Here is a 21,974-nt window from a genome sequence, read left to right on the forward strand (position 1 = left end):
ACAGATTTCTGATGAATCACTATTAGAAGAAGATTAAAAAAAAAGGCACATAGCCATCCCTTTCATGTGCCCTGCAACTGGAAGCACAATCTTTAGAAACCCTTTCCAAAATGGCTTGATACAGGCGTGGAGAGATGGGTTGTCTCCAGAGAGGAGATTTTCCCAACCCACCCTTGGGAGGAGTTAACGGTTCTGTAAATTTCAGCATCAGGAGGTTTTGCTGTTTAGCTTAACATCCACCTGCACGATTCCATTCAATCGCTCCCACTTGTGATCGTCAACATAGCCATCGAATCAGCATTACTGTCATCAGCAGGGCAGAGCCTTTATTAGGCACCTAATTGCATGTGGAATGGTCCTGGGAGATGGAGAGCAAGTACAGGAAGGCTCAGTGCAGGCCTGCCTGGGTGGACGGCCGAGGCTCGATCGGAGGTGCCTGAACGCACACGGAAGCTGTGCAGGCCCAGATCAGGAAGGAAGAATGAGTGCCCAGACTCAGAGCAAAGGGCTCACATCATGTAAGCTCAACGGAGGTGACAGTGTTGGAGAACCAGAGCACGGCGTTTTGCATTCACGTTCTCCTGGTTCTGCCGGTTACTGAGGCTCAAGTTCAGTTTGCAGAAAATTAATTCACAGAATGACCCTTTGTTGAAACTGTGAGAGAGAGTCTTCAGTCTGGGTCTGAGCAGATTTTGGTTTCTCCATCAAAGGCAGAGACAGAGTAGAGGCAGGACATATGTCTGCAGAAAGAGAGGACAGTGAAATTCACACAAGGAGAGGACAGTGAAATTCACACAAGGCACAGCTCATGCGTTCATGTATAAAAACGTGATGGGCAAGTGCTTGACCCTAGAAATGTGAAGCACCAGCAGTGCCAGCATTCAGCTGTGCTGGGCCAACAAATTTAGAGCAAATTAACTGCAGTAAAAAGACTGGAGTGAAACTGTAGTAAATCTACAGGGAGATGAGGACTTCCATAAATCATCTGTAAATTCAGCAAATTACTTGAGTGAGTTGATCACTCAGCCAGTGCGTGATGTGGCTGGTTGCTTTTTGTGCCTCAGCTGGTTTCCACATACTGCTTAAGACCTTGGGCACATCGTCTCACTGATAAAGTGGAGATGACCTGGTAGTTGCTACTTCATATGGTAAGATAATGTATGAGAAAATACTTTAGAAAATGTAAAGTATATAAAAATATTAGTCTTTACAGAGGAGTAAGTGCATTTTAGCAGCAGTTGGTGTAAAGATAAGTTCACAGAGAAACTGGGGTGAATCACACTTACCTGGAGAGAGTGTGGAACAGTCCAAAACGGCTTCTGGGTCTCCCTCCACATGGGAAGCAGGTTCTGCTCCTCCTGGGGAGATTTCATGGTACAAATAGTCTTCCAGGAACTTCCTATTGTGATGTCTGGTTGAAAATGGGCCTTTGGATTTCAAAAGCCAGTCCTTGGCGAGGACAGGAACTGATGCAGCCATAGTTCTCAGATATAGGAGAGGCATAATGATGTAAGAACAAAGCTCTTTGCTTCTGAATTAGAAAAGGATGCTCCAGGCTGCGGGGAGAGGATAATTGGGGCAGAAGTGGGTGCATGAATATTTGTGGTCCCTGCGCAAAAAGAGTTTTGCACCCCTCTTCCCCACTGGCTGAATCCAGATGGGGGTAAAGAAGGTCTGTGGGATGGACAAGTACAGGGGGTTTGGGAGAGAAATGAGACTGTGGGTGTCAGCGGGGGTCTAGGTGGGCTCTGCCTTCGAAGCCCCGCAGAGTCCTCTGGAAAGCCAAGTGCTACAGGTGTGGTGGCTGGAGGAGAGGTGACAAAAGCCCAGATGCACGCTCTCTCCTTCCCTGTCACCTTGGAGCCCTGTGAACCCCCCTCCCTGCCCCCCCCCAATAGGAATTACTCCTGGAGAAAAGTTATCCAAGAAATGGACTGAGGTGCCTGTCTGCCAGCTGAATGGGCCTTGAAAGAGAATTCAGGTAACCTTACTGTTGTATAATAAAGCATTTGACTGGCTTTTGTTTCTGGTTCATGAAAGGGAGCCTCTAAATCCTTGGAATTTCCCAAGTAACAGGAGTGTCTTTGTTACTCATGAGCCTCTTGGATCACACCTGAGTTTATACAGAGAGCTGTGATAACTCAGGATCGGGGCTGGTCACCAGAAAGACCAAGCGTGTGATTAGAGGTTGGGGTTTGGGCCAGCCTGACCTCTGGGGGGAGGGAGGGAGGCGGGATATTGATTTCAACTACATGGCCAATGAGTCAATCAATTGTGCTGACATAATGAAACTCCAGTGAAACACTCTGGACGTTGAGGCTGGATGGAACTTGCTGGTTGGCGAACTTGTCAATGTGCCAGGAGGGTGACATACCTGATTCCATGGGGAAGGGGCACAGAAGCTCTGCATTTGGGATCTCTCAGACCTTAGCCTATGTGAGCATTCATTTGGCTGGTCCTGGGTTGGATCTTTTATAGTAAAACTGCGATTGTAAGTATAACACCTTCCTGGGTTCTGTGAGTCATTCTAGGGAATTGTCAAACCCGAGGGGTCATGGGAAGCTCTGAATTTGTAGCCAGTCAGTCAGAAGTGCAGGTTGCCTGGGAACCCCTGAAGTGTGGCTGGCGTCTGAGGTAAGGGCCCTCCTGTAGAGGACCTGGCCTTTAACTTGGGGGCCCCGAGGTAACTCTGGGTGGTTGTGCTGGAACGGTATTGCAGCTGGTGTCAGAAGAGTCACCAAAAAAATAAAGTCGCACACTCACAAAGGGGACACAAGTCCCTCATAGGGTTGGGTTTCAAGAAGCAGAGGCAAGTAAAGCGGTTCTCACTGTGCTTGGGACAGAGAAGATCGTTGGTCAATGTCTACTGTTATTGTTTTACTATTAAGCTAGTTTTGGGGAAAAGTCCTGATCTATGACTCTTTCCCCAGGTAAATTAGGCTTCCTTCATTCTCCATATCAACTTCTTTGTCACAGTGAGAGGAGGAGGTGGGAAGGGAGACAGGAAAGATTCTTGAAAGATTCCTCTTCAGCTCTTGTTTTCCTTTCACGATCATTCATTCATTCACTTATTAATTTTTTCACAAATTATCCCTGCTGTGAGCCTGGTACTGTCCTAAGCTCCCAGGATGTCAAAGCTACTGTCCTGGCACTTACCTGGTTGCTGTGTGTGTGTGTCAGGGGTGGGGGGGGGACCCCGACTATATACTATATACTATATATATATATATATACACACACACACAATATATATAATATGTATAAAATATATAATATACATTGGGTTGGCCAAAAAGTTTGTTCGGGTTTTTCCGTAACATCATATGGATGTTATATATATACATTCTTTTAAAAAAATATTCTTTTTCGTTATGGTTTAGCATAGGATATATTTTTTAAAATATTTATTTATTTATTTATTTATTTTGGTCTGTGTTGGGTCTTCGTTGCTGCACGCGGGCTTTCTCCAGTTGTGGCGAGTGGGGGCTACTCTTCGTTGCACTGTGTGGGCTTCTCATTGAGGTGGCTTCTCTTGTTGTGGAGCACGGGCTCTAGGCATGTGGGCTTCAGTAGTTGTGGCACGTGAGTTCAGTAGTTGTGGCTCACGGGCTCTAGAGCGCAGGCTCAGTAGTTGTGGCGCATGGGCTTAGTTGCTCTGCGGCATGTGGGATCTTCCTGGACCAGGGCTCGAACCCATGTCCCCTGTATTGGCAGGAGGATTCTTAACCACTGCACCACCAGGGAAGTCCTAGCATAGGATACTGAATATAGTTCTCTGTGCTATACAGTAAGACCTTGTTGTTTATCCATTCTATATATAATAGTTCGCATCTGCTAATCCCAACCTCTCACTCCATTCCTCCCCCAAACCCCTTCCCCTTGGCAACCACCAGTCTGTTCTTTATGTCCATAATTCTGTTTCTGTTTCATAGATAGGTTCATTTGTGTCATATTTTATTAAAAAGATTTTGTTATTGAAGTATAGTTGATTTACAATGTTGTGCCAGTCTCTTCTGTACAGCAAAGTGACTCAGTTTTACACATATATACATTCTTTTTTTAATATTCTTTTCCATTATGGTTTATCCCAGGAGATTGGATATAGTTCCCTGTACTATACAGTAGGACGTTGTTGTTTATCCATTCTAACTGTAATAGTTTGGGTCTACCAACCTCAAATTCCCAGTCCATCACTCTCCCTTCCCCCTGCCCCCTTGGCAACCACAAGTATGATCTCTATGTCTATGAGTCTGTTTCTGTTTTGCAGATAGGTTCATTTGTGCCATATTTTAGATTCCACATGTAAGTGATATCATATGGTATCTGTCTTTCTCTTTCTGACTTACTTAACTTAGTATGATAGTCTCTAGTTGCATCCATGTTGCTGCAGATGGCATTATTTCATTCTTTTTTATGGCTGGGTACAATTCCATTGTATATATGTACCACATCTTTATTTATTCATCTGTCGATGGACATTTAGGTTGCTTCCATGTCTTGGCTATTGTGAATAGTGCTGCAATGAACGTAGAGGTGCATGTATCTTTTTAAATTACAGTTTTGTCTAGATATATGCCCAGGAGTGGGATTGCTGGATCATAAGGTAATTCTATTTTTAGTTTTCTGAGGACCCTCCATACTGTTTTCCACAGTGGCTGCATACAATTTTAAATAGGGAGGTTAACATAGGTTCATTGAGGAGGTGATATCTGGGCAAAGACTTGAGGTAGGTGAGGGTGGGAGTCATGAGGATATCCCCGGATGCGTGTTCCAGGCAGAGAAACAGGCTTGGCGTGTTTGAGGAACATGGGGGGCTGGTGGTCAGGGAGCAGAGTCAGCCAGGGGGAGTCATAGAACCCAGATGAGGTTCAAGAGGAACTGGGGCTGGGGTAGGACAGGGGCGGATCTTGGAGGGCATCAGGGCATTGTAAAGACTTTGGCTTTGACTCTGAATGCAATAGAGGAGTCCCTGGAGGGATTGAAGTCAAGCGTGCTGACTTGTTCTGACTTAGGTTTTTAAGGGACCATTCTGGCTACTGTGTTAAGAACAGACCGTGTGGAGCAGGGAGACCAAGTGAGGCTACGGGAAGAATCCAGACACTGTATGATGGTGGCCTGGATGGAGGTGTGAGAAGTGGTCATATTCTGGATATACTTTCAAGCTTAGGATTTGCCAACAGATTGGATGTGGGATTAGAGAGAGAGGGGAAGATGCCTCCCAGGTTTTGGGCTAAGTCACAGCTGCCACTCACTGAGATGGGAAAGGTTGTAGTGACCTTTTGGGGACCATCTGCTAGTCCTGCAAAGTCACGGCCTGCTTGGTCGTCCCCGGTTGGCTTTATCACTTTTTATTTCTACCAAAACGGCCTGGTTTGTTCCAGCCTTTGGTGGAACTTTCCACGGAGAGCTCTGGCTTTAACCCTACAGACAAATCAGCTGCTTTTGATAAGACTGATGTATGGTTTGTCCACAGAGAGCTCCTTCAGAGTCATTCATTTTGAGTGCTTGTTTAGTAAGTGTATATACTCATATATTTAATGTGGTGGTAACTGAAAATTAGTCAAAAAAATTTTTTTAAATTGGAGTATAGTTGATTTACAATGTTATGTTAGTTTCAGGTGTACAGCAAAGTGAATCAGTTATACATATACGCATATCCACTCTTTTTTCGATTCTCTTCACATATAGGCCATTATGGAGCATTGAGCAGAGTTTGCTGTGCTATACAGTAGGTCCCCATCATAAGATATTATGGAAAAACCCAAACGAACATTTTGGCCAACCCATTACTTTTAATTTTAGATCCATCCTTTGGAGTTGAGCTCTCTTTTTCACATCGCTTCTGTCTCAGTGATAAAAAAATTAATGTCCAATTTTTTCTTTTTTTTAATTGAAATATATTTGACAGGTAACATTGTGTAAGTTTCAAGTATGCAACATGTTGATTTGATACATTTATATATTGCAATATGATTGCCACTGTAGTGTTAGCTGACACTTCTATGGCACTTCTATGGCATCACATAATTATCATTTCTTTTTTGTGGTGGGAATAATCAAGAGCTAGTCTCTGAGCAAGTTTGATGTTTCTAATGCAATATAGTTGTCTATAATTGTTATACTGTGCATTAGATCTCCAGGACTTATTTATCTACTAGTTGCCCGTTTGTATTCCTAAAAAACATCTCTCCTGTCTCCCCCCACCCCTCTGCCTCCAGGCCCTGGTAACTGTGTTTCTCTTAATTCCACCCCACAAGCTCCAAAAACAGTATATTCATTGCACTGAATTTCCAAGGTCATTCTGGAATGCATTCGGAAATACAGCCTCAGCATTTGTGGAATGATTTTGCTTGTTCAAATCCCAGGCTAAACAAGGGATTGTGACATTGCAGTGTGCTCCCTTTTGGAAATCTAATGGTAATCTCTTCAACAGGACAACTTGAATCTTTCAGAGAGCATTTGGGAGCCCATTAAAATGTCCAGGCACGCTGACTTATTTTACTGTTCAGATGAATGGCACTTATTTGAATATTATTTAGACAGTCAATATTTAGATACTTAATTGTCTTTTGAAATTACGATCAAGGTTTAAACTTCCAGGTACTTTAAAATTGTTTTCAAAAACTGAATGTCCAAATTGCGCAGAAAAGATACAGAATAAAAACCTTCCCAAATGGTCAAAACCGAAAGCATCCTATAAACACAAACGTGGAAGACGCTCCTTGACACTGAAACAGCACCATCAAAAGAAAGAGCATTCATGTTCCCTGTCCTTGCTTCACATTTTGTGCAAGACTTCTTTTTTTTTTTTAATTTTTATTGGAGTAGAGTTGCTTTACAATGATGTGTTCGTTTCTACTGTACAGCAAAGTGAACTAGCTATACGTAGACATATATCCCCTCTTTTTTGGATTTCCTTCCCATTTAGGTCACAGGGAACTCTACTCAATGCTCTGTGGTGACCTAAATGGGCAAGACTTCTGGAAGCAATGGAACTTTGCTAGATATTGATGGTTCATGTCCCCTGTTAGACTTGCTTCCGAAAACGGTTTTCCAGGAGGGTTTAATCATTTCCCACACTGTGGAGCCACAAACCGAAACATTGTCTTTAGGATTGTTTGCTATTTTTTTTTTCTTTTTAATCAGTTGCCATTGAAGAAGTCACAAAGTAGTAATGGAATGTATCATTACTCCTTTTTGGTGTCTTAGGATTTGTGTTTGTAGAGCATCAAGTTAGCAGCAAAGAGCATCCTGGAACACACGTGCTGTGAGCTTTATGCTTCTTCAGCTGGACGGAGGGTAGATGTGGGCGAGCATTCCTGCTGTAAAAGGGTGTGATACCGATCTTGTGAGCTGTAAGCTTAATTTTGCCTAAAATTTCTACTTTGTTTCACTTAAATTCTTCCTAGGACAGGGATGAAAAAAAATTTTTAGAGTGGAAAAATTCAAACTTATTTGTGAAATTTAATGTCCAAAGCAGAGAGAATGGTTTTATCAATTCTTATGTGTCCGTCAGCCAGCTTCAGCAATGACCCACGCTTGGCCAGTCGTGTTTCATCTGTATTCCCGATCTGCTGAGGGGTTTTGAAGCAAATCCAGACATTAGGTTATTTTATCCATAAGTACATATGCATAGAAAAGTGAAGGACTTAAAAAAAAACATAACAGTATAGAACAAAGGTGGTTTATTTTGGATCCTGGCTTGTGGACTGGTGCTAATTCCGGCATTATTTTGTCACCATTGATTTGCTACTTGGGACATGCTTGCCCCATTCAATAAAAGTGGATACATTAGCTATTCTGTTTGTATATTCTGGGACTGTATTTTGAAAGAAGATTTATTTATCCAACAAATATTTACTGATTCCTACTACGAGCCAGGACTGGGCTAAGCACCGGGGACTCAGAGACAGAACACCCCGAGCTGGGAAATCAGCCTTGATACAGATATATCTTGAAACGCTCTCTGGCAGAGGTGTGTATGGATTGCTTCGTGTCTGGGAGATATTTCTTTCTCTTGCTCACAATTTAAAAATGCACCTTGGATTCCACATAGTAGCGATGTATCATACGATATTTGTCTTTCTCTGACTTACTTTACTAAGTATGACAATCTCTAGGTCCATCCATGTTGCTGCAAATGCCATTATTTCGTTTTTTTTTTATGGTACAAGTGAACTTATTTACAAAACAGAAATAGAGTCACAGATGTAGAAAACAAACTTATGGTTACTGGGGGGCAAGAGGGGAAGGGATAAATTGGGAGATTGAGATAGGTATATACACACTACTATATATAAAATAGATAACTAATAAGGACCTACTGTATAGCGCAGAGAACTCTACTCAATACTCTTTAATGGCCAATATGGGAAAAGAATCTAAAAAAGAGTGGATGTATGTATATGTATAACTGATCCACTTTGCTGTACAGCAGAAACTAACACAACATTGTAAATCAACTATACTCCAATAAAAATTAAAAAAAAGAATTCTAGAAAAAGAAAAAAAAAATGAGCCTTGATCCCGGTTAACTTTCAAGTGTTGCTTATTAATTAATTAGGGATACATAATTTACAGCCCATTTTAGGTGTCTGTAGGTTTATCACAAACAAACAGGCCAGAGATGCCTTTCTCGATGCATGCAACTCGAATGAAAAGGCTTCCACTGCTTCTCTCCAGCTTCGTCTCCAAATAACACACACATTGCCTCTGCTTTGGTAGCAGAAACACTTAAAATGAATTCTGTTCTTGGAAGTGAGGGAAGCGCGAGAGAGGGAACACAGCGGGGAAGGCTGGAAGGAGGCCGATACCAGCAGGGCCCTCAGCCTGACCAAGTCCCCAAGGGCCTCCCCAAGTAGTGGGAGGTGCCAGCAACTGCTTGTGTTTGGAGATGAAATGACTGAAAAGCTGTCAAATGCCTGTCACACACACACACGCACACACACAGAGTCTCTCTGGATCTCTGGGAGTTCCACTTTCATCCCCTGGGTCCGGCTTGCCTAGCACAGGGGGGTGAGGGCGCAGACTCCTGAGGCAGGGGTCCCTCACTCTTTTCCCTGCCCCTCTTCCCTCTCCTCCTCTCCCTGGGTCCCTGGCACCTGCTGAATAAGACCAGATCTATGTTAGAAGCTGCTTCTCCCTGGCCTGGGGAGGGCAGAGGCCTCCAGCTTGGGGGGTAGAGTGATGATCTGTTTCTGGGCCTCCCCCCTTCCCCCTCCGTCCTTATCTCTGGCCTGAGGTCTCGCGGCCTCACTCTGGCTTGGTGGGCTCCCACCCGTTTGGCGCCACATGTGCTCAGCCCCCAGGGGCTGCCGACAATCTGCTTGGGCCCAGGCCCTGAGCGGCTGAGCTGGTTAATTAGTGCCGGGGCACAGGAAGCCCCGTCTGCTCCCAGCACACTGTGCTGCTCCGATCCCCCCGCCCGCTGACTCCCAGACCAGCAGAATTCCCATCCTCCCACCCCGCTCTCCCTGGAGATGGTCCCTCCCTAAGTGCCTTGTCATGGGGCCCCAAATCAGTGGTCACAGTCTAGGCAAATCCTGCTCTGTACCCTGCCTGCAGGGCAGGTCGGGACAGGTGGGGCGGGGGGACAGGGGGACAAGGGAGAGGCAGCTCCCAGCGGTGATTGCTGGACCCCCCCGTGCTGCCCGCAGACCCTGGGGCCACTGCCCTCCTTTGTCAAGTGCACGCACAGCACCCAAGAGGATGGTTTATGGTGAACCTGGCCTCTTAGTTGGGTTCTCCCAGCGCAGAGCCTGAGACAAGGGTTTGGATGTGGGTGGTTTATTTGGAGGGGGGGGACCCCAGGAAGCGGGGGTGAGGGAGAAGGGGTTGAGAAACAGAGGGAGGAAACGCCAAGGAGAGGTCCATTATTGAGATCGCTGCTGGACGCAACAGAATCCTGCAGGTGAGAAAAATGTCTTTAAGAGAGTCGCTTCCCTGATGGGTTCAGAGTGTGTGAAGTCTTTCCAGGCTCGCCTGTCATCATCCAAGGGAGCAGGCAGAGTAGGGGAGGCCGGGGGGAAGTGCTAAATTGTTGTGAAATGTGTTCTAAACCAGACAGTGGGTCTAGATCCTCTCTCCTACTTCAAGTGACTTAAACTCATCCAATTTAGCAAATATTGGTTCAACACCTTCTAGTGGATTTAATGGAATCTAAGACATCACTGGCTGTAAGGAATGCTGTTATTCTAAGAAGCACTAAGAAAAATATTGCTAACTAAACTATGATACACTCTCCAATGTAAGACACTTTCTTAGTTCAGAGATGAGATAGTGTGAAAAGAATGTGAGTCTTGGGACAGACAGAGCATACACCACACCCTAGTGGGTGTTGTGGGAGATGGTGAAACTGCCTTTGCTCCCTGGAGAGGAGAAACGCCCTTCACCATGCAGGGAGATGGCAGTGACACATAGAATAGGATGATGGGAACAAATCAAGTAAGAGCCTTCAGAGCACATGGGAAGAAGAGATGAATTCTGGTGGGGAGGAATCAGGGAGGTCTTCCGGGAAGAGGGGGTGGTATCTGAGCTGGGTTCAGAGGATGGCAGGGTTTGGACTGTTGGGCATGAAGAGGAAAGGCGCTCCATGCCGTGGAAACAACATTGGCAAAGACTCCGAGCTGTCCCCGAAATGCAGAGATGGTACTCATCTAGAATGTAGGGTTTGGGGATGAGCAGAAGACAAAAAGTTGAGAATTAGAAAAGCAATGAACATACCCGTTGACCCCCAAATTCCACTCCTAAGTGTATTCCCAAGAGAAACTTCTGCTCAGGGGCGCCAGGAGACAAACATATGAGCATTTACAGCAATGCTGTTTATGATAGCAAAACATGAGGATGCCCTTTAGCAAGAGAAAGAGCAGCGAGAAGAAGGGATAAATGGGGAGATTGGGACTGACATATACATACTACTCCATATAAAATACATAATTAATAAGAACTTACTGTATAGTACAGGGAACTCTACTCAGTACTCTGTAATGGCCTACATGAGAAAAGAATCTGAAAAAGAGTGGATAGGGACTTCCCTGACGGTCCAGGGGTTAAGACTCCACATTTCCACTGCAGGGGACGCGGGTTCGATCCCTGGTCAGGGAACTAAGATCCCGCATGCTGTGCGGTGTGGTCAAAACAAACAAACAAAAAGAGTGGATATATGTATATGTATAACTAACTCACTTTGCTGTACACCTGAAACTAACAGAACATTGTAAATCAACTATACTCCAAGAAAAATTTTTTTAAAAAGTATATGTTCATTTTCTCAGATCAAAGCCGTTCTCCCAAATACATGCATTTTTATTGCCTCAAAAAAAAAAAAAAAAAAAAAAAGAATGTTTCTTTAGGGAAATCAACCTGCTGCAGAGAAGCAGGGGAGACCGGAGCAGGAAACACTTTTAGGGGGTAGTCCAGACCAGAGGCAATGAGGTTCTGAACCTAGATGGTGGCAGCAAGAACAGGGAAGGGGGAGCAAGTCGGAATGACAGCATAGGGGAAGGGTCGACAGCACTTGGTGGCAGGGGAAGGGGTGCTGGGGTAGAGACTGGGAACTTAGGACCAGGAGCAGGGTCAATTTTTTTTTTTTAAGGGAGAGGGAAGCAAAGAGGATTCATTTGGTCTTGTACATAAACACCCCCAGGGCACTATCCCTTGCATTTAAATCAATTGGCCTCTGTGACATGGCTCTGCTCCCATTTTCCATTTCCCTTATGTTCTCCCCCTCCTTCACTGGCTCCTCTGCCCTCTCAGCATCCAGGTTTCCGAGGGCCCCGCCTTTGGGTTATGAGGTGCCTCACTTTGTACACACTGTTCCTGGGGCTCTCATTCCATCTCACGAGCTCTACCTCTGAGCCGACCTCTCCACTGAGCTTGCCAAACATCTCCCAGGGTCCCACAGCCCTTTCCACTTGGCCTTTCTCCAATGAAACCCTTATCCTTCCAACTCTCATCTTTTCCTGTGCTCCACACGCAAGTGGACAGAGTGCCCCCAGCCGCGAGGTTACCCAACTCAGAAACTGGGCCTTCCTTTCACTTCCTCTCCCACCAGCTTCTCCTGACTGTCCCCTTTGTGCCCCTGCTCGCATCCTCTTGGCTCCCCTTTGGGTTCTGGGCGTTGCTGTGGCCACTAGCTCTAGGATGTGGTCTGAAGCAGCACAGTGGGTACCTTTTCCTCTCAGCCCAGGCCCGTGTGGACTTGCCTAGCCGTCCGGGCTTGTGTGTAATCTTGGTAGTTCAAGGAAGGTAACATTCCTTTGGATAAACCTTGACCAATGGAGATGGGAGCTGATGGTCAATATTCCTTCCGTCCATGTCTTGAGTGAACAATTCTGGGTCCCTACTCCCTACACACTGGGGTCCCTTCTCACTTCCTCAGAGGGTCTGGAGGGGAGCCAGCCTCAGCTGCCCACTGTGGTGACCAGCCCAATCACACCCCCTTGACTCCCTCTCCCCTCTCTCACTCCTCCCAGCCCCCATTGCTCTCCCCTGGGATCACTTCCTAAACTGCCTGCCCATAAACTCGTGTCACAGGCCCTGCTTCTGGGGGAGCTCCAGTTAGACACCCCTTACACATCCTTCAGAGCTCTTCCTCTGCATCCGGTATCACTGCCCCCACTCACACCCACGCCATCGCTCACATGGACCAAGTCACAGCAGCTCAGAGTCAATTCTCCTCTGCTCCTGTTCTGTTTGAATCCATCCACATTTTAGCCAGGGCGATCTATATAAGGTGAAAATCTGGTTTATGCCACTCCTCTGCTTTAAGTCCTTGGGAAGCATCCCAGTGCCCAGAGAATAAATCCCAAGCTCTGTAGCACAGAACACAAGACACTCCTAGCCTGGTCCCTACTTGTCTCTCCAGCCTTGCCGGTGTTTCCTTCCTCCTGTTTACTGGTCTGTTAACTCCAAGCTGCATGAGTTTTCCTGCACGTGCCACACTGTGTCACGCCTCGGTGCTTTTGCTCATATGCTTGCCTGAATGCTGCCACCTTCCCTGGCCTGGCTAATCTTCACCTGGTCTTTAAGACTCAACTTGGACGTCACCCGCAGCCTCTGCCAGAGCCCTCTGCTGTCTCCACTGTAGAGCAATGCTCTGTGGATCTGAGCTCCTCCAGGGGAGGAACCACATCTATTAAACCTTTAAATCACCACCATTAACGCTGTACCTGGCATAGAGCAGGCACCCAAGAAATGACTTTTTAGACTAAGTTCTAAATTAAATCACCATTGATGCCAACTTTTTGTTGCCCAAATTTCTCGTGGTTGTTGGTCCCATAGGATAGCGGGGTGCTGGGAAATGTTGGGAGGAAGGGCTGGGGAAGGTGTCCCTGGCCGCCGGGGCAGGGAGGCGACTGAACCCCCCTCTGTACGGCTTTGCATTCTCTCTGCCCTCATCCCCCAAGCCCATGTCTAGTTGGCTCCTCTCGGCTTCTTCAAAACCATACTCTCTACTCCCAGTACCAAAATCTGTATGAGTTTCCTAGGGCCGCCATAACAAAGTTCCACCAACTGGCTGGCTTGAAACAATAGAAATGTATTGTCTCGCATTTCCAGAGGCCACAAGTCCAGAATGAAGATGTTGGCAGGATCATGTTTGCCTCTGAAGTCTCTCAGGAAGAATCCTTCCTTACCTCTTCCAGCTTCTGATGGTTGCCGGCAATCCTTGGCGTTCCTTGGCTTGTAATTTCATCATTCCAATTTCTGCCTCTGTTCTAGATGGCCGTCTTCCCTCCGTGTGTCTCCAAGTTTCCTTTTCCTTATGAAGACACCGGTCATTAGATTTAGGGCCCACCTAACTCCAGTAGGACCTCCATCTTAACTTGATGACCTCGGCAAGGACCCCATTTCCAAGTAAGGTCACATTCAGAGGGGCCAGGGTTAGGATTTCAACGCGTCTTTTTTAGGGGACACAATTCAACCCAAAACAACTACAATTCACTGAACACTTTCTATGTGCCCAGGACTGTGCTGTGTGTGTCGAGTGTAGAATCATATTTAATCATCCCCTGCCAGCGAGGTCGTATTATCACCCCGATTTCACATGAGAGGAGCCTGAAGCTCAGAGAGGCCCCACAGCTAGTTAAGAAATAAGACCATCCTGTGGGGCTTCCCTGGTGGCGCAGTGGTTGAGAATCTGCCTGCCAATGCAGGGGACACGAGTTCGAGCCCCGGTCTGGGAAGATCCCACATGCCGCGGAGCAACTAGGCCCGTGAGCCACAACTACTGAGCCTGCGCGTCTGGAGCCTGTGCTCCGCAACAAGAGAGGCCGCGATAGTGAGAGGCCCGCGCACCGCGATGAAGAGTGGCCCCCAGTTGCTGCAACTAGAGAAAGCCCTCGCACAGAAACGAAGACCCAACACAGCCATTAAAAAAAAAAAAAAAGACCACCCTGCGGTGTACATCATACATCCCCAGCTCTGGGACCACTGTGAGCAAGGCAATTTTGAGGGGGATACAGAAAAAAAGGAATCCTGGGCGTTACCTTCAGCAAGCTGAAGTCTGATGGTGGAGTCAGGATCAAACTATCCAAAGAAAAGGGAAGAATCTGTATAAGGCAAATAGATATACATTTATGAAACATCTCAGAATCAGAGGTTGAGTGAGGGCTGGGCTGCTTTTATTTTCTGAAGCTCCTGACATATTAGGAGAAAAAAAGAAGGAATGCTGAAAGAGGCTTATATAAAGTACAAGATATTTTAAATGTTTACATCAAACAACTGAACAATTTGACATGTCAAAAATACAGTGTCAGACAGAGTATTTAGCCTCAAATGGTGATAACATCAAAAGCCTGAAAAGTGTAGCTTTCGGGGAACGTGGGCTTCTGGTTCTAGGCAGAATACGGACCACAGAGAAGAGCAGACGTGTTGACCAAACAATGAGGAAGGGGGCACTGCTGGGCACCATGCTCCTGGGAGGACCGGCCACCTCCCACTGCACAATAGCCAGCAGGGAAGGGCCGTATGGTGTGAGGGTCAGGAAGCGGAGGGGTCCATGCGGAGCAGGCTGACAGAGCAGTTGGTGACCCCATTTCCCTAGCTTTCAGCCAAAGATATCTCTGATGTCCTGGGAGAGCCACTGAATGCTCTCAGCTCTGGGTTTTCATGCCTCTGCCGGCTTAGCACCAGACAGTGGTCTCCATCCAACAAATGTTTTAGAGAAAATCTTTTTCTGGGGGACTTCAGAATAATCAAGAAAAAGATCCCTCTTGTGAGAGGGAACGGAGCTGCCAGCCTCAACACAGCTCCTTGGAACAGGTATTTGAGGCTTGGATTCAAGCAAAACTGGTACATCCCATCTGGCCTTCTGGTCTCCTTAGGACCAATTACTCCATCTGCAATCAGAAGTACCTGGGTCCCATCAGAATCTGCTCAGTCAGAATCTGGGTAGAGGCAGGGAGGGGCAGAGGTACTGCAGGTGATTGTTACACACACTGAGGCCTGTGGTCCCTCACTTTAAGCTCTGGGGTGGATGTAGGCTGGAGAAGATGGGGTAAGTTACGAATTCTTGAGGAGCAGGGGAGTAGTTTAAGTGACTGGGAAGGAGGAGGCCCACATGTTAGGTGGCGGGGGGGGGGACGGGTGTGCCATGGTGCTGGTGGCTATTTAGGGAAGACTGAGCCAGACAGCATCCCCTGAGCCTCAGTTACTAAACAGCTCTGGCCTTGTCACCTTGCCACTTATTCTGGTCGGTGTGCAGCAAACCACCCCAAACCCTAGGGGTTTAACCAACAACAGTCATTTTATTATCTCTCACAGTTTCTGCGGGTCACAAGTTCAGGAAAGGCTCAGCTGAAGGGTTTTATCAAGGTCTCTCATTCGGCTGCCGTCAGATGGTGGTCGGAACTGGAACATCAAGGATCTGGAGCCCTTTCTCTCTCTTCGTGTATTCTCACGTGCTTCTCCAGGAGGCCTTTCTGAGTGGGATCGCTTGGGCTTCCTTACATCATGGCTGCCTCATGAGCCCTTTTGCAGTGTAGGGGCTTGGGACCCTGCACAAGTGTTCCAGTGAACAGGGTGGAAGCTCCATCCCCCCCATTTTTTTCTATTTTTTTTTTTGGCCGCACTGTGTGGCATGCAGGATCCTAGTTCCCCAACCAGGGATCAAACCCGTGCCCCTGCAGTGGAAAGCTCCATCGCCTTTTATGACTCAGCCCAGAAAGTCACGCAGTATCACCTCTGTCACATTCTGTTGGTTACAAGTGGGTCACAAGCCTGTCTAGAGTCAAAGAGAGTAGGCACAGCACAGACGCCCACCTCTCAATGGAAGGACTATCAGAGTCATGACTATAGAAGGCCATGTGGGGTGGAAGATGCTCTTGCAGCCATCTTGGAATAGTGTATATTTGTATATAATATAAATATAAGTATACACGCAATATAAATATATATATTTAATAAATATATAAATATATTAATAAATATACAAATATAAATATATTTATATATAATATAAATATAAGTATATATGCAATATAAATATATATATTTAATAAATATATAAATATATTAATAAATATACAAATATAAATATATATAAATATATTTATATATAATATAAATATAAGTATATATGCAATATAAATATATATATTTAATAAATTATAAATATATTAATAAACATACAAATATAAATATAAGTATATATGCAATATATATATATATTTAATAAATATATAAATATAAATATATTAATAAATATATAAATATAAATATATATTTATATATAATACAAATATAAGTATATATACAATATAAATATATCTATTTAAATATATATATAAATATATATTTGATACCATATATCAAATATATATTTGATATATATTTGAAATATTGTATCAAATATATATTTGATACAATATTTGAGATTTTTGTATAATAATATATATTATACAAATATAATATATATGATTATATAATAATATATATTATACAAATATAATATATATTTGATTCTGGGTGTGAAAACAATATATGTACAAATGCCTTTCCTTGGATTGTTCTCAAGTAGTTGGAGCTTTTCATTCTGAAAATGAGGAGCTGGGAAGTCTTTATTTTTCTGAAAATATGTCAAGGGATTTTTGAGGCCTAAGCCATAAATAGTGTTTTTTCAGATATCACTTAGAAAATTTGCTTAATTATACATGGATGGGTGCTTAAGAAACACCACTTCCCATTTTATTGATCAGGAAACTGAGGTTCAGAGAAGAGACCCAGCTGGACCCGAGGTCCAGCATTATAACAGAACAAGGACTCACCAGGATTAAGAATTTCTGGTTTCCACGTGAATACACTACTGAACTGTACAATTTAAAATGATTAAGATGGTCAATTTAATGTTATGTGCTTTTCACCACAATTAAAAAAGAAGAACGTCTGGGTTCCACACTAGAGCCTCCATCAGGTGATCCCCATGGGTGTGGGGAAGCCATTCACAGTTTCCAGGATTCATGTTGCAATGTCCAGGATCTGATGGCAGGCCAACAAAACTCAGACAAAACCGAGGACAGTTTGCCTCCTTGCTCGGAGCTCTGCAGTGGCTACCGGCACACACAGGATCAGGTCTAAATCTCTTTGCAGGGTGTTCAGGGCTCTGCAGGATCTGACGAGCTCCCTCAAAGTCTGCCTGCGAAGGGAGAGACCCAGCAGGGGGACTGGGTGCCTTCCTTACCTCTCTCACATGGTCAATAACAACAGGGGGATGAAATGAACCAGTTTCTTGTATGTATCATTCCTCAAAATTAATTCATACTTGTTGGAGGCCGACAGGCGTTGGGTCAAGATAACAGTTTCTGAAAAAGCTGCTCCATTGCTCTCCGCACCCCACCCCAGACACCCACCCCCTCTTTCTTGAAGAGCCCTTGTGGTTTTTAACAAAGGAGAGAGACCCACTTTGAAATTTCCTGTGTTGCATCCGAGGTGTGAAGCTGAAAGAGAATAGGTTTGCCGTCTGGACGGACAGAGGAATAATGGGGGCAACAGGCCGCAGAGGAGGCAAGAGAAATCTTGGGGAGGTTTCCATACGCTGAGGAGTTTGCGGAAGAACTTGAAGCCAACTGCGCTCTTCTGAACAGTGCTTGTTCTGCACGGATCCGATGTATCTTAAGCGGCCCATAAAATTTTTACTACGTTTTGTCCACCCACGGATAATGTGACCTGACGTGACCCAGTCAGAGATCTGTTTTGGCAGTGTTTTCAGAGGGGATTGGAACGCCCGGGCCGCAGCCGAATTGACAATGTTCGCTTTAATCAGGAATGATGGCTTCTGGTGGGAGTGGAAGGCAGGTGGTGCGGGGAGCTGTGAACTTTGTCACAGAGCAGTGACTTCTGTGAAATTCACAGCAGTTCCTTCCAATTCTGTCGGAATGAGCTGGAGTGACTACAAATGTATCCTATGGGCTCCAAGGAATGATGCAAACCGAGTCTTATTTCAACCTCCAACTCATGGGAGGGGAGCTGAAATGGGCAAAACATGAATTCTTTCATTGTTTGAAAGCATTTTATTTCCTATTCTTTTATTTTAATAACTCAGATTAAATAAGTGGGAATAGATGAGAAAATATGGACCCTGTTTTTCTAAGCTATTACAGTTAATCTATTCGGGGGATGTGTCTTTTAAATTGTTGTTGAATTCCCCATGGTTGGTTAAGAAGCCCCCAAGGAAAAAATTGGTTTTACTTCGAGGTCCTTAAAAACCTTGAGACTTTTTGTAGTCTTTCTAAATGTGGGAGAGTAGCAACAAGTCCCTCTGGATAATTATTCGATTCAACACTTGGATGCATTTGAGTCAGCGTTTGCTGGCCCATTTTTATGACTGTGCTGGAATTATCTTGTTTACCCTTTTAAACTTCACGCTTCTTATACTTTTCTTGTTAACCTGTCAGACGAGACCCAGGAATCACAGCCACATTATCAATACCGTTTCTGGCAACAGTAATATCATCTTGGTGAATTCCACCTGACTTTAGGTTAGTCTACATGACCTTGATAGAAATGGAAGCAAGTAAAGCATTCTGTACTTTTGATGAAAATATATTAGATGCAAAACCTCCAAGTGGTAGAAGTGTTTTACAGACATAAGTGTATTTGAAACAATAAAGAATCAGCACTATGACCACCACTGCCATTATGACCACCACCACTGACAGAACCCTGTGAATCAAGGCTGTCTAGAAATACTGACCCTGCAAGGATCAAGGCCACTTAACAGCTCTGGCCAGCTCAGTGGTGGCTTTTAGTTGTCCCTGATTTTATCATTTTTGCTGAGCAATGGCCTTAGCAAATATGGCTCTTTAAGGCTGTCTCCTGGCTTCACTAAGTTTGCATCAGTGTTACAGGCAAAATAAGACTGGTGACTGAATCAAAACTTACAAAAATCAAAATCAAAATAGCCACCAGAAATTTTGAATGCAAAGATTTAACTTGGTCAGGCTTGTGGCATTTGGGTGAGTGACCAAAACAAACCTTGCTTTTCCCTAGGGCTGTGATCCTTACCATTGTGGAACTGTGACCCTTTCTTACTGGATATTTGGTTTGGTGACATTCCCCCCTATTTCTAAAAGAGCTATATAAGATACACACACATGTGTGTGTGTGTCTGTGTGTGTGTGTGTACGTTTCAATTAAAGCAACATTGATGTAATTTTCTTAAGAAAATATTTTATTGATTTTACTATGCTGTTTGAGGCATCTGGAGATGTTTTGGGCTTTATAAAGCCAAGGCTGAGAATGGCCATTCCATAGAGATCTGCTGCTCTATTTGGGCACCTGTCAATTAACTTTCTCCAATTCCAGAGTGTGGGAAACAACAGGAGAGACTCACTGAGTTATGCTTGGTTGTGGTGAGTGAGAAGGTGTGATTTGGAGGGTAAGGGCTGAGCTGTAACACTGCTTGGACATTTTAAATGGCCCTTGCTTTGAGCCTCAGCAGGCAGCTTCCTGGTCACCTTGACAGCGGTTGTTAATTGCTGAACCCAGAAGCCTTGATCCCCTCTTAAAACTCCTGACTCCAAGAGCGTACCAGACTGCTGGAAGTAAGACTACATTTTCCAGCCTCTTTTGCTGATAGGTGTGGTCATAAGAGTAATTTCTGGCCGATCGGTCAGGATGTAAATAGAAGAGTAATGCCACAGCTTCTAGGGCCAGTCCTTAAGAGGTGGACTGGTTCTCTTCTAAAGAAGGGACATAATAGCAGACACTTTAAAGAATAGTATTTTTCGTTCTCCCACATACATCACTGATCCTTTTAGGCACCTGTCTGTGTGCAGTTAGTGAGTTTTGCTGGGGGGGGGGGTCATTGAGTGGAGGGGGTTTGGAATAAGGCTGAACACATGAGAATCCTTATTTTACCATTTATTAACTGTGTGCTTTTTTAGGCAAGTTGCTCAGCTGTTTTTGCCTTTGTTTCCTCATCTGTAAAATAAGAACAATATTCCCCACGTTATAGGGTGACTGTGAGAACTAGGGTGGTACTGTGGGAAGAGGGCTTAGCACCACAGGAGGTTCACAAAGATGACAGCTGTTGGTCTAGGCTTCCCTGGTGGTGCTGTGGTTAGGAATCCTCCCGCCAATGCAGGGGACACGGGTTCGAGCCCTGGTCCGGGAAGATCCCACATGCCGCAGAGCAACTAAGCCCGTGCGCCACAACTACTGAGCCTGTGTGCCACAACTACTGAAGCCCGCATGCCTAGAGCCCATGCTCCACAGCAAGAGAAGCCACTGCAATGAGAAGCCCACGCACCACAATGAAGAGTAGCCCCTGCTCGCTGCAACCAGAGAAAGCCCACGTGCAGCAACGAAGACCCAACGCAGCCAAAGATCAATCAATCAATCAATTAATTAAATAAAAAGAAAGCTGTTGGTCTTACTTAGGCTGAGGTGGGTGTTGGGAAAAGGGGGATAAAAGAGTCTTGTAAGTTGTCAATTTATAATAAATCTCCAAAGAGGTAGTCTTTCAAATGCATACTTATTAAAAAATTTATCAACAGGGGAAATGTTCTTAGGAGAGAAAAGGAATTTTTTTTCTTTTAAGCATAAAGCTGGTTTTCTAATATTTGAGGGAGGCTTAGAAAGTGTGGTCAGCAGAAACCAGTCCCTTGTCCCGGGACTCCTAGAAGGTGGCGCTATCTTGACGGAACTCGGTCTGCTCCCCTGGGAAGTGAAGAGTATGTGGTGCCACCCACTCTCTGAGGCCACACGCACCTGAACATCTGTGCCTTTCATGTTACACTACAAATGAAAACATTTTATCAGCTGTTTGCTTAAGTATGGGTTATATTTAAGATACACATATTTTTTCTTGCCTGCAAGTCACTGCAGTGAGAGCAGGCTGGAAGTATGTCTAGGGTGAGATACTTTTCTTGGTGGGCTGGTTTTCTTGATCATTAGACCAAAACTCTCATTTATAATAAATGGAGTGGTCTGTCCCTAGCAGGTCCCGGAAATGTGGGAGGTGTCCTTGGTGCTGAATTACAGGAAGGGGGTCCATTAATCAACACCCAAGACCAAGATCTGTGCCTTTGATGAGAGATAGAGAAAGAGACAGAGATAGAGGGAGAGAGAGAGAGCGGGATGGGGGGTGGGGGGGAGGAAAAAACCTGACACATGACACATTCCAGGTTGTTTGTTATGTTTTTTTGTTTTTGCTTTGGAAAGGGTGGGTGGGGCAATGTGCTGATCAGAGAAAGTTTAGAAAGAACAAGATTCTTAAAAATAAATCTGTGGGGATGCCCATGGGGTGGGTGCTGCCCATAGGTTTTCAGGGCTTCCCTGTGTTGTCATGGGGATTAATTAGTCAATGTTTGTACCTTATTTTGGAGTCACTATTAGTTAAGCATATTCGGGGAGCTATGACTCAGATGCTGAACTATTTTCAAAAGGAAGAGTGTGTGGTAAGGTTTCTGAGTGGTAGAGCCCCCATACATGTAATATCACCCTCAAAAGCACTCTTTTGCTCTATATGAATGACA

The sequence above is a fragment of the Balaenoptera borealis genome, assembly GCF_965194805.1.
Source record: "Balaenoptera borealis genome assembly, chromosome: 5".
NCBI lineage: Eukaryota > Metazoa > Chordata > Mammalia > Artiodactyla > Balaenopteridae > Balaenoptera > Balaenoptera borealis.